Source organism: Telopea speciosissima, chromosome 4 (genome assembly GCF_018873765.1).
Source record: "Telopea speciosissima isolate NSW1024214 ecotype Mountain lineage chromosome 4, Tspe_v1, whole genome shotgun sequence".
Classification (NCBI taxonomy): domain Eukaryota; kingdom Viridiplantae; phylum Streptophyta; class Magnoliopsida; order Proteales; family Proteaceae; genus Telopea; species Telopea speciosissima.
Window position 1 is genome coordinate 40,898,966 of NC_057919.1, and position 12,588 is coordinate 40,911,553.

Here is a 12,588-nt window from a genome sequence, read left to right on the forward strand (position 1 = left end):
CCTAGAACCATGTACTACAGTGGTAAAATACTATATTGACCCTAAGCCACATTCTCCGGATAATGCACCGGGACATAGGCCTAAGGCCCAGTGCAAGGCCCAGAGAATTCCAAGTGATCTCGGACTGAGCACCGAGTCAGACCAGTGAGTCTAGATCAACACTAGGACATCCAAGAACAATTTTAAATGTTAATAACACATGTCTGATCTAACACATTTGGATTTGATTCCGTGCTTGGGGTGCGCAGCTAGATACCGGCCGGAATTGAACAAACAGCTGAACCAGTAGGATCAGACTAAGGTGGGTAAAATGTCATCGTGTATGTATGTGTAACATGAATAATATGCAGAATCTAATTTACATAAATATTAATACTATGATTCATGCTTAATTCAAGTCTTATAAATACAATGCAATACTGTGTAACTGTTGATCAACTCTATTTGAATATTCCATGCTGATAGTGATTGCTAGACTAGATGCCATAGTCAGCTTGAAAATGAGGCCTGTGGTAGCTCATATAATGGGATACGGTTGACACCACCCGACTCATACGATGCCATATAGACATGGGGTTAGAGTTTCATCACCCCTGCTACGCATCCTTGCCAACAGAGGTTAAGGTGTTGGATGCCTGTGGGAGTGACCGCATAAATGTGATTATGAGCTTTATGTCGGGCTTTATGGCACAATATAATCCAAAAGAAAATAATTGTGATTTTGAGCTTTATGTCGGGCTTTATGCCACAATATAATCCAAAAGAAAATAAATATGATTATGACCTTTATGCCGGGCTTTATGCCACAATATAATCCGAAAGAAAATAAATGTGATTATGAGCTTTATGCCGGGCTTTGTGCCATAATATAATCTAAAAGAAAAGAAATGTAATTATTGAGCTAAATGTCGATGGTTACCTCATAGGTTAATCACAGAGGGCCGGTCGGGCTGACCTAGGAATGAATGCGGGAGCCGACTAGTCTTCTCCGATAACTCAATGGGTGTATCGCGGGAAGGGGTAATCAAGCCCACACCAGGGATACATGTATTGGGGATTGTAGTAGCACTAACCTGCCTTAGTTGTGATGTTAAGTGGCTAATAAATAAAATGAACTGCACCTCATGTAGGACTCATTTGGTTGTGCTTGCATGTGCATTCATGGTTTATATTTCATTCACGGGCTCAGTGGAGCTCACACTCTTGTATATTCTCTTTTAGTTGATTTTGCAGGAACGGGTTTGCCAATGGGCGAGGAAGCTGTCGATGGAATTGTAGATCTTCCTCATCTCGTTGCTTAGCGACAATTTTATTATTATTAAAGTTTCTTTCTTTCAAGAAGTGTAATTACCAAGATAATGTACTTATTGAACATAAATGGATATGTATATGGTATAACATAGGTATTGGGGATTTTATTATTGATGATATAAATCATCTGTGGGTAGTTTGATCTCCCATTGCACTCTGATCTTCATTTATTATCTTTTTCCTCATTGTGTGGTTTACGACGTGTAAGTACTGCTTCTTGATCCATGGGATTGGCGGATGTCGTGGGATATCCGGGTCACTTGCCTAAATCCTCCCAGGGGGTGGTTTGGGGTGTGACAGAGTGGTATCAGAGCGAGAAGCTCTATTTACATTCACAAACAACGGAAGTAGGATGGTGGGTGGTCTAGAGACAAAGAAATAAAAGTTTTTAGACAACACCAAAATAAAAAAGTAGAAGAACACAGTAGGAGACTAGCTAGGTGCAAAAACCGATAACTCTATAATTGAAGAGGCGTAAACTTTACATCCAAAAAGGAAACTGGGAGTACTATTTCCAATCTTATTATAAACTAAAGTGCAACCAATAAAGCAGAAACAAACACAAACATAATTTGGAAGATTCTAATTTCTAGGAATTCTAAAACTAGATCTACTCTTGAGCTGAACCTTAATCTCGAAATGATAATCAACAAATCATAAATACTATAGACCCAGCTGTATTATAATTGAACCATGACAGTCATGGGCTTTTGTGTAATTAAGAGGGAAATAATACCTTTAGACTCATACAGCCTGTATCAGAATCTTACTCCAACGATGGTCAGGCCGAATCTAGTGCTTGAATCGGGGTATGTTGGTGCATATCTTGCTTAACACTGCCTTAAGATCGTCGCACCATGTATTTCAAATTTCTTGCTCCAAATCGTTCTATTCAAATATTTCAAGTACATAAATGCCGCCTCAATATATGAAATATATTGAATTTTCCTTTTGCATCCAAGTAATCATAAATCTTAAATTCCTTTCAGAAAACAAGCATGGTGCAAACTCGATCCAACTGAATATTCCTTGTGGAGCATGTCCTCCGTACCCTCCATAATCCTCTGTTGTCGAACAAGGAAGTTCCACATGCATCTGCACCTGAGACCCCTCCATCTCATACACCTGCACCTTCCCCTAATATGACTGCTAATGAGGTGGCTACCATTATGACCAATATGATGCAGGTCATGCAACAATAGTAACAAATCCTGTTGTAAAACCAGCAACAACAACAAGAGATGGTAGCCCACATGACCACTCAAATTGTGACTACAATGCAACAACAGCAGGAAAAGTTCTTGCATGAACGCACACTTTCAAGCTGCAAAGCAGGCATATGCCGCACCGGGGACTTTTCTTGTATCTGACTCACCACCTGTACCTGATAAGTCTGTGGAAGATGGACAAGGAGTTGAGGGCGTAACATAGCATGGGTCCAGGAAGAGACCTATGGACTCACAAGAGCCTGGAGAACCTAATAAGGCTCCCAGAGGACCCTATCCTGATTCGACTCCAGCCTGCTCTGATGGGGAGGATGCAAATCAACCTAGCCAATCGACACAATTCACCGCTGCGTCCCTGCCATCTAAGTCGAACAGTCAATGTTATGTCTGTAATCGATCGAGACGTATGGCCAGGGATTGTCGGTATTGGGGAACCAAATTCATGCCGTATTTGAATGTCATCCACCTAGAGCAGCCACAATAGGACAGTAGGCCAGAAATGGAACAAAATTTTCAACCTCCTCAGCCGGCATCGAGTCAAGCGAGTCAGGCCTCCCCTCAACCCACTGCACCTGCCTATCCGCCTGCTGGACCTAGCCACTAATATACATGGAAGCTGCCTACACACATGTCTAGAGATTGTCCTCATCGCAGACTTCATGCACCATGATGGGGTCCACCTACTGCTTGGCCTTCCAGCCCTATAGAAACAGAGTTCAAAGGTAAGTATATGCCTTGACCATAGGGGAAGTTGAGGTGAATTCGGAACGATAATAGGTACTCTATCCGTATCATCCTCACTTGTTCGAGTATTATTTGATTGAGCGTATCACACTCTTTCATCCTACTGAGTTTGCTGATAAGAGGAAGGTGCCCTTGAAGAACTTAGAACACAAATTGGTGGTTAGCACTGTTGTTTGAAACGTTGTGAGTTTGAATGAAGATTATGGACCCTATCCATTTGGAAATTCCATATTCGTATGTAGATTCTGGAAGGACGATAAAAGACCTTAGGCACGAAGTTAGGTCTTGGTAAAGCGTTATACCGCTAACCAAACGAATAGAACATCCCATGTAGGATTCAGGAAAGTGCGAAGTATACTAGGTGGTTGGAAGTGAATAACAGAGGTGAAGGTATTCATAGGAAAAGCATTGTGAACACAGGTAATTTAGACTTATATCTTACAACCCATGACTATAGGAGTGTAGATACTAGATGAAATACGCAAACATAGTTTGATCTTATGATCTCTTAAGGTGTATGTTTGGTTTCAATTTCCAATTAGGCCCTTAAAATTTAGCTGAACATTAGATTGACCAAACCCGATAGTGATTAAGATTACTTGTTGGGAGGTGGATATGTTTGAGAACCAAATTTTGGGAGTTAAATCAAAATAATGAGTTGTGTTGATACAAGACGGAAGGACCTGAAGTACGCCATGGGCGATCAGGTATTTCTTTGGGTATCACCAACCAAAGGGGTGATGCGGTTTGATGAGAAAGAGGAGTTGAATCCGAGAATCATGATCAATGGCGTACTGATTGGCAGAAGTCCATGATGTATTCCATGTATCGATGTTGAAGAAGTACCTTCCAGACTTAACTCATGTCTTAACTCAGGAACCACCTGAGCTTGCTGCAGCCATGATCTTTGGGAAGAAGCCCAAAGAGATTATGGGATGTAAGGAGCACAATCTCCACAATCGGATTATCTTGATGTAACGATACTGTGGAGTAGTCGCCCCGATCCAGGAACATCTAATTGACGAGAAGATGAAAGGCAGTTGAAGAATCCTCATCAACTTGAATCCCTAGAAACATTCAATTTTGAGGACGAAATTTTTAAAAGGTTGGGGTAATGTTAAACTCGTACCCAAAAATACGGGCTAATATGAAATTTTGTTGAAGGCCCAAAACCCGGGGTCAAGGCTACCAGCACACTATGGTGCATTGAACCCGTGGTTGAACTTAATCAGGTAGCCCCATTGGTGAGAACCTACATACCATTAAGAAGGCAAACACTAACTCCTTGCGACTGTACAGCTCACCACCAAATGTACAGCCTGAGGAAGGTACCATCCCTTGATTCTAGGACCCTTAGACTTAATCCTAGTTCTAGACTAAACTAATGATGTCATGTCTCTATCTCGAGCTTATGCCACAAGCACAGTCAAGAGGGTGATTGGGATGCACATGTCATCCTAATACCTACCAGGATCAACGACACAGTGTCCTCGCACATGATCATCACCCAAGGGCCCACCCCAATAAATACATTGAGTAAAAAGGAATATAATTCCAATATTTGTCAGAGTTATAATGAGCTGAAGCATTAATTACATAAATAGTTACATTATGTTCAGCCATCTAAGTGATAATATAGTAGTAGTACTGACATCAGCTGACTATGATATAACTACTCAAAATTATAATAAGTTATTACAGAAAAGGTCTAGAATGGGTACAATACCCCCAAAAGAATCAAAAGTTAGGGAGGTATCCCTGAAAGTGTCAGTGCCCATAAGCACAATCATCTTAAGGGCAACCGTCGCCGTGTTCCTCCGACACATACTCAGGTTCCTCTATTCCAATACTATCATAATCCGCCGACTGTATATCCAGACCGGCCAAGTAACCATCACATGCATCCAAGTCTAAAAGGTTGTGTACACAGGGGGTTAGCTCCACTGAGCCAATGAGGGGAAAGGGGAGTGCACATACATACAATCACACATAGTCCATGATGCATGAAATGTTAAATTCATATTTTCCACCTAGCAAGCAATCTAAGTCATGGCATATGCTACTGTGATAACTCGGGAGACACTGAGGGTCACTTATCCTATCGCCCCAGTGAAACATCAATTATCACATGGGACCTGCACCGGTAGAAGCCATCATGACTACCCAGTGGCAAATCCCGATAGCCAGCACTACCCCTGTCCTGGCCTCTCCTACTTCCACAGACCACAGGTGGTCAGACTATCCAACACCTAAACCCCTGTTGGCAAGGGTCGTAGCATAGGGAACAAACATCCTAGCCGCAGATATACTATATGCAAGTCCTATCATCCCGAGAGGTATTCTGGGTGCATTGACGTCCTATTCCATCTAGTACCCGGGTACTAGCACGGCACAACGCATACAGACCAGGATGGCAAACTAGTAAATATTATATTTATAACAGTTAGGGGGTTCCGGTACCAGTATAACCGGCACCGTAACCCAATATCACAATATAAACCATCATGCTCACATCTCATCAATTCATATCCATAAGTTTCATATGCAAGATGCAACATAGCAAGAATGAATGTAACACAGAAATCAATACAATAACCTAGATAATGCATTCCTATAAATATAAATATCAATCCCAAACATCACCCAAAGCCCACTCACTGATTTCTTGTTTGTCCACCAGGTTGTTAGGAAAGGTTTGCTCTATGGCACGCACTTTTGTGCAGATTCTAAGGTCTGAGAATGCATGGGAACAGTGTTAGAAGTGTATAGGTGGGTCCTACAAAAGATTCCAACAATTAAATGCGATATGGGCCAAGACAGCAGGAACGGATGAAGGAATGGAGCCAGACAGGTGAATCCGATCATGGATCCACCCAGGCCATGCCCTAAAAATATATGGAATGGACTCACGGGCGGGTGCAGAATGTGAGTCCGCTCGTAAATCCGTTCCAACCCTAAGACACGCCCGAGAGCAACTTAAGGATTCTGGGTTTCGGGCGGATTCACTTAGGTGGGTCCGCTCGTAACTCCGCCCAAAAGGAATGTCGTAATAGGCTGAACGGACTAACGAACGGATACACGATAGTGAGTCCGGTCGTTCGTCCACTGCCCTTCTTTTAAACAGCTACGAAGAGCATCACTTCCAGCCCTTCATTCATGGATCCAAAAGGGTATAGGGGTAGGGGAGGTGAGCTCAGACCTTCATTGGAGGTCCAATACATGTAGCCCTACACAAAGATAAGGGGATTTGGGGATTTTAGGCCCATTCCCAAGATTCTTTTCGACCTAACCTAGGTTTCCAATGATTTAACAGCATAGGTGTCAATCAAAGTCATGAATGCATTAAGGTGGAAGGGATTTAAGTTTAATGGAGCATTAACTAGGTATTGTTGAGCTCCCAAGGGAAACCCCAACATTGAAATGATCTCAAGGGATTCCTGAAGTTTTCAAAAGGAGAAGAGGGAGAGGAAGGTGAAGATGCCTACCTCAAATATGGATCAACCGGTGACCTCCACCTCCATAGCCTCTCAAAACCCCTTAAAGTTTCCCTCCACCAATGCCTTCAATGCTCCAAGCCTTTAACATATTGGGTAGGTAGAGAAGTAATGAGGTTTGAGGGTTAAGTCTTAGTTTTATGACTAATCTCCCTCTTAAGGTCTGTTTGGCCTAAGGCTTAATGAGTCAAAACTCATTAAAAGGCTTTAGCCGATGGGCCAACCCATATGGCAACCTACAAACCAAGGAAGGACAAGGATGAGACCAACCTCGTCCAAAAGGCTAAACTGGAGTATCCGAGGTACGAGGTGTGGGTCCCATACTAGGAAAACACACAAAACCCCAAGACAGCACGGGCGGACTAACGAACGGATGCAGTACTAATGAGTCCACTCGTGCATCCATTACTTTTGTAAGGGTAGAGAAACACAAGGGAAAAGGGTCGGGCTTGGCCCACACTTCAAGGTTAACTAAAATAAGGTTCAGTATCTTTCACAAGGTTAAAATCTTACCCCTCGACCGTCATGACGTGTCCTTCATGATCCTGAATAGTTTTCCGATCATGATACTAAGTTCATCGCCAAAAGAGGTATCTAATTATGGGGACACAGGGAATGCCTTTCGGTACTCCTCACTTTGCGGACTCGTGCTGGGAGGATGATCGAAGAAATCACCATCGACAAATCTTCCCCACTACCGGTTAAGGAACCTCTCTTCCACCGGCAAGCCTGTGATATGGTCAACAACCTTGTGGCTAAGTTTGACCACAATTGAAAATAACTCGCCAGCATACACGATAGCAGAATCTACATGTCACACGAGAGAGAAAACATTATTAAATCATAAGTCCGGGCATGGGTGTAAAATCCTCCCCACCTTACAAGAATTTTGTCCCCAAAATTGTCGTACCTTGTAGGAATCCAAGGGAAGGGTGTTTTTCTCGCATTTCCACCTCGGCTTCCTAGGAGGCTTCTTCTTCCATGTGTTTGCACCACTTCACCTTCACATAATGAATAGGTCGGTAGCGGAGATTCACCACCTTACTGTTTAAAATCTTCTCAGGCTGTTCTTTATAAGACATATCTACCGCCAGCTTTGGTGGCTCCTAAGACAGGATATGATTGGGGTCATGTACATACTTCCGTAACATGGATATGTGAAAGACATCGTGTACGCCATCGAGAGACGGTCGAAGTGCCAACCGATAAGCCACTAGTCCAACCTTTGTAAGAATCTCATAAGGCCCAATATATCTCGGGCTTAATTTGCCTTTCTTGTTAAATCGTATCACCCCTTTTGTAGGTGGCACTTTGAGAAATACTTTGTCACCAACGAGGAACTCCAGATCCTTTCGCCTTTGATCTACATAGCCCTTCTGCCTAGACTGGGCAGCTTTAATCCTTTCACGGATCAAATCCACCTTTTCACAGGTTGTTTGTATTAGCTCTGGCCCAAGAATGCGCCGCTCACCTACTGCATCCCAATACAAGGGAGTTTGGCACTTCTTCCCATACTATGCTTCAAAGAGTGCCATCCCAATAGTAGCTTGGTAACATTGTTATAGGCGAACTCGACAAGTAAGATGTGCTCATCCCAGCTGCCCTACATATCAATGGCGCAAGCTCGAAGCATATCTTCCAATGTTTGTATTATCCTTTTCGACTGGCTATCGGTCTGTGGGTGGAAGGTAGTGCTAAAGCTCAACAAGGTACCCATAGATCTTTGGAACCCACCCTAGAATTTAGAAGTAAACCTGGGATCCCGATCTGAGATAATGCTAACTGGAACTCCATGTAGGCGAACCACGTTATCAATGTACAAACGGCCCAGTCTATCCATAGAATAGGTGACTTTGATTGGGATGAAATGAGCCATCTTTGTCAACCTATCCACAATGATCCATATAGCATCAACGCCTCTAGGTGTACGGGGTAATCCTGTGACGAAGTCCATAGTAACATGTTCCCATTTCCATTTCGGCATAGGCAATGACTACAACAGGCCATGGGGACATTGCCTATCTGCCTTCACTTGCTGACAAGTGGGACACTGGGCTACATATTCAGCTACATCCCTCTTCATTCCACTCCACCAGTAATGTCCCTTCAGGTCCCTGTACATTTTAGTACTACTTGGGTGAATTGAGTAGGGAGATTCATGTGCCTCTGCCAACACTTCCTTTCTTAGCTGATTGTCCTTGGGGACACATAGACGATCTCTAAACGTGAGAACACCGTTATCTGTCAATGTGAAGTCCAGGTCACACTGCGTGTCACCCTAGATAGTTTCAATGATTTCCTTACAATGTTCATCTGAAGCTTGAGCGGCCTTAATCTTTTTAACCAAAGTTGATTGCACCGTTAAAGATGCTAAGGATAGGGTAACACCCTCTACTAATAATTCTAAATCCATCTTTCTAGCTTCTTCTATAAGCTCTTTGCTGACAGCTAGGGATGCGATAGATAAGGTCTATGATTTTTGACTAAGAGCGTCTGCTACAACATTTGCTTTACCTGGGTGGTAATGGATGGTGTAGTCATAGTCCTTCATGAGTTCTAACCAGCACCTCAGTCTCATGTTGAGTTCCTTCTGAGTAAAGAATTATTGGAGGCTTTTATGGTCGCTCTAGATCTCACTTTTCTCTCCATACAGATAGTGCCTCCAGATCTTCAGAGTAAAGACCATAGTCGCCAACTCTAAATCACAAGTTGGGTAACTCCTCCCATATTCCTTCAACTGACGAGTAGCGTAGGCCACCACTTTATCACCTTGCATTAAAACACACTGATGAATACATTTATGTGTGAAATTATCCCATTTAATTCTGCATTTTATCTGCTTAGAATGGAGCTACCTGGGGTATTTTCTGTCTTTTTCAGGGTACAAGGGTATTTTTGGCATATGGGAATAATTGGAGAAAAAGTGCATTTTTAGAGACTAAATTGAGAAAACCAGGTTGGAGGAGTTCAGTGCTACATAAGCACCAGGCTACCCATGGATCGACTCATAGGTTATCAAGGGCGAGATGGGAAGACGTTTCACTGAAGACCCAGGGGCATAATTGTAATTTTAGAAAATTAGGGCATCTTCAGAAGATATCCGACCTTGGGTTCATATCGTCCGAAAAATTAATTGGAGCAACTTTAATTCTTGGACTGGATCCACCCGGGGCCAGGAAAGAGAGATATTCTCAAAAAAAAAAAAGAATTTTAATCAAATTCATAATCTACATTAAACTCTCTCTCTCCTCTCTAATATATCTCTCTCATTTAGTACGGTTTAATCTATCTCTCCAACTTCAATTTTCTCTCCTCCCTCCATCTCAAATCCTTAATGGGTCCTACCATTCCTAATTATATTTCACTTCTCTCTCCCTCCTCTTATATCTATTCTATCCAAATCCCTCACGGATTGGGGATATTCATCATTCTTTCTATCTCTCGTGCTTTCCTTTTTTTTCTTTCTTTTTTGATTAAATCTCTGATTGATATATAAACCCACGGACACATTGCCATTCAGGGGGATCCCATTCGATTCTATAGCCATTAGCCGTGCCCTCTTCTCTTCTTCTTCTTCTTATTTCATCTTTCTTCTTTTGTTTCTTTTTTGTTTTATTTTTGGATCTTGGGTTTGGCAAGAAGGAGAGGAGGAAGATCACCATTCCAGCTTCATGGATCATCATCACCATTGTTGTCCTTTGTCACCTTCCACCATGATTGGCTAAGTTCTTTCTATCTTTAGGGTAGATGAACTAATGGTGTTTGTTATTTAAAATTCTTGTTTGTATGCTTGATTGCTTGATATTGAGACCCCATCCCTGTTTGGATGATTTTAATCGATGTATTTAGTTGAAAAATTCTGTTTCTGTGATTCATTATTTTCATTCAAGCAATGGTGTTTTGTTCTTATGTGGTTGTACCGATGATGGATTATAGCTGAACGAACTAAGCGTGCCAAGCCCTATAAGCGAAAGACGATAGTACTCGTCAAGATGGTCCATACCTAGGAGGAACCCTACATTCTGTGGTATTATTAGGCCTGTGGTTATAATAAACCGAAGCATGCCACTGAATTGAATAGCTACCCATTGGGGATTCGAACCCTAAAGATAGTCTTCTCCCTTATTTGCACAGCGTTGTTAGTTTAGATTTGTTTCTTTTGATTTTAGTTTAAAATTCAGATTTATTGCAATTTAATTTTCATCACTTTCACCTAATCATCATAGTAATTTAGCCTTTCAGTTCCCCATAGATCGGCCCCTTACTTGCTACTTGCTAGATTATTTTAGGGTTTTATTTTTGACCGGTTAACGACACGATCAAATTTTGGCACCGTTGCCGGGGAACTGAAGCACGGTTGCTAGGATTGATTGAGTTGTTTTGTGTTACTTTGTTTTAATTTTAATTTTATAATTGCAGAATTTTTATTTTTATTTATAATCTCTTTATTAGGTTAATTTTAGTATACCTAACATTCTCTTTGTTTGTGCAGGAAGCTGAGTAGATCGAGTAGGACAAGCTGTCCGTTTGGTCTACTTCTAATTCCTAGACTTTATGTAATTAGGGTTATTTTATGTAATATTTTTTTTTAATTCCAGTATTAGATTGGGTGTTTAGGTTTAATTTTAATTCCCCCAGCCCCTTAAGATCATATGTGTAACCATTCATTGGGGGCAGCACATGGAATTGCGCAATCGCTAACACCAGGTAAGTATTTTTGTTAGTTTTAAATTAGTTATTTTTTTACTTTTTAGTTCTGATTTTTATTTTTATTCATTGTTTTTATTAGTTATCACGTTTTAATTTTTGTTTAATTAGCACGTTCAACCTGTGTCATGTTTCATGCATGGTCGGCATTCTTTGTAACCCAACCTGACTTCCCTTGACCTAGAAATAGAGTGATCTATACCTACGGATAAGGATAAGGATAATAGTAATAAAATGGGAGATGAAAACCAGCCAGGAAGACCGCTGAGTGAGCATTTCACTCCAACTGCCTATACCCCTGCATCTTGTATTCAGCTGCCTGCCATTCAGGCTGCTCAATATGAGATCAAGTCCAGCATCATGCAGATGTTACCATCCTATTACGGACTTGCTAATGAGGAGCCTTACAAGCATCTTGATGAGTTCTTAGAGGTGTGCTCTACAGTCAAAATCCAAAACCTCTCTGAAGATGCCCTAAAGTTACTGCTATTCCCATTCTCTTTAAAGGACAAAGCCAAACACTGGCTTCATTCCCTAGATTCGGTTAGGATTTCTACATGGGCAGGGATGCAGCAGGAATTCTTAAAAAAAAATTTCTCCATTTGCCGGACTAATAGCCTTAGAAGAGCCATTACTAGTTTCTCCCAATTAGAGGGTGAACAATTTCATGGAGCGTGGGAGTGACTCAAGGAATTACTTAGGAAGTGCCCCCACCACGCTGTCCCAAAATGGTAGTTAGTCCAGTGCTTTTATGATGGCCTCCATGACCGATATAGGCAGATGGTGGACTCCTCTTGTGGTGAAACATTTATGCACAAGAATGAGACGGAAGCATGGGATCTTTTTAATACCCTTAGTGAGAATTCCCAACATCATGCTTCGGCCTCTCGGACTGAGATTCCACACATAGGGCAACCAAAGAAAGGCAGTCTTTATGAGATCAATCCAACTATAGAGATGACTGCTAAGGTTGATATGCTATCTAAGAAATTAGACTATCTGATGTCTGTAGGACAGCATTCTATGTCCCCTTTCCCAATGAGTTTCTCTCCTCCTAATCAGATTGAAGCCTGTGCCTTATGTGCTAGCCCTAGTCATTATGTGAT

The 12,588-nt window shown here is 41.8% G+C and overlaps 1 non-coding gene across 1 annotated transcript; it reads right to left on the reverse strand.

Annotated features, from left to right (window-relative positions):
* Positions 1 to 12,097: 12,097 nt before the first annotated feature.
* On the reverse strand, positions 12,098 to 12,204 carry LOC122660656. Its single transcript, XR_006332762.1, has one exon. It is a non-coding gene; the product is annotated as a small nucleolar RNA R71 (small nucleolar RNA).
* Positions 12,205 to 12,588: the final 384 nt, after the last annotated feature.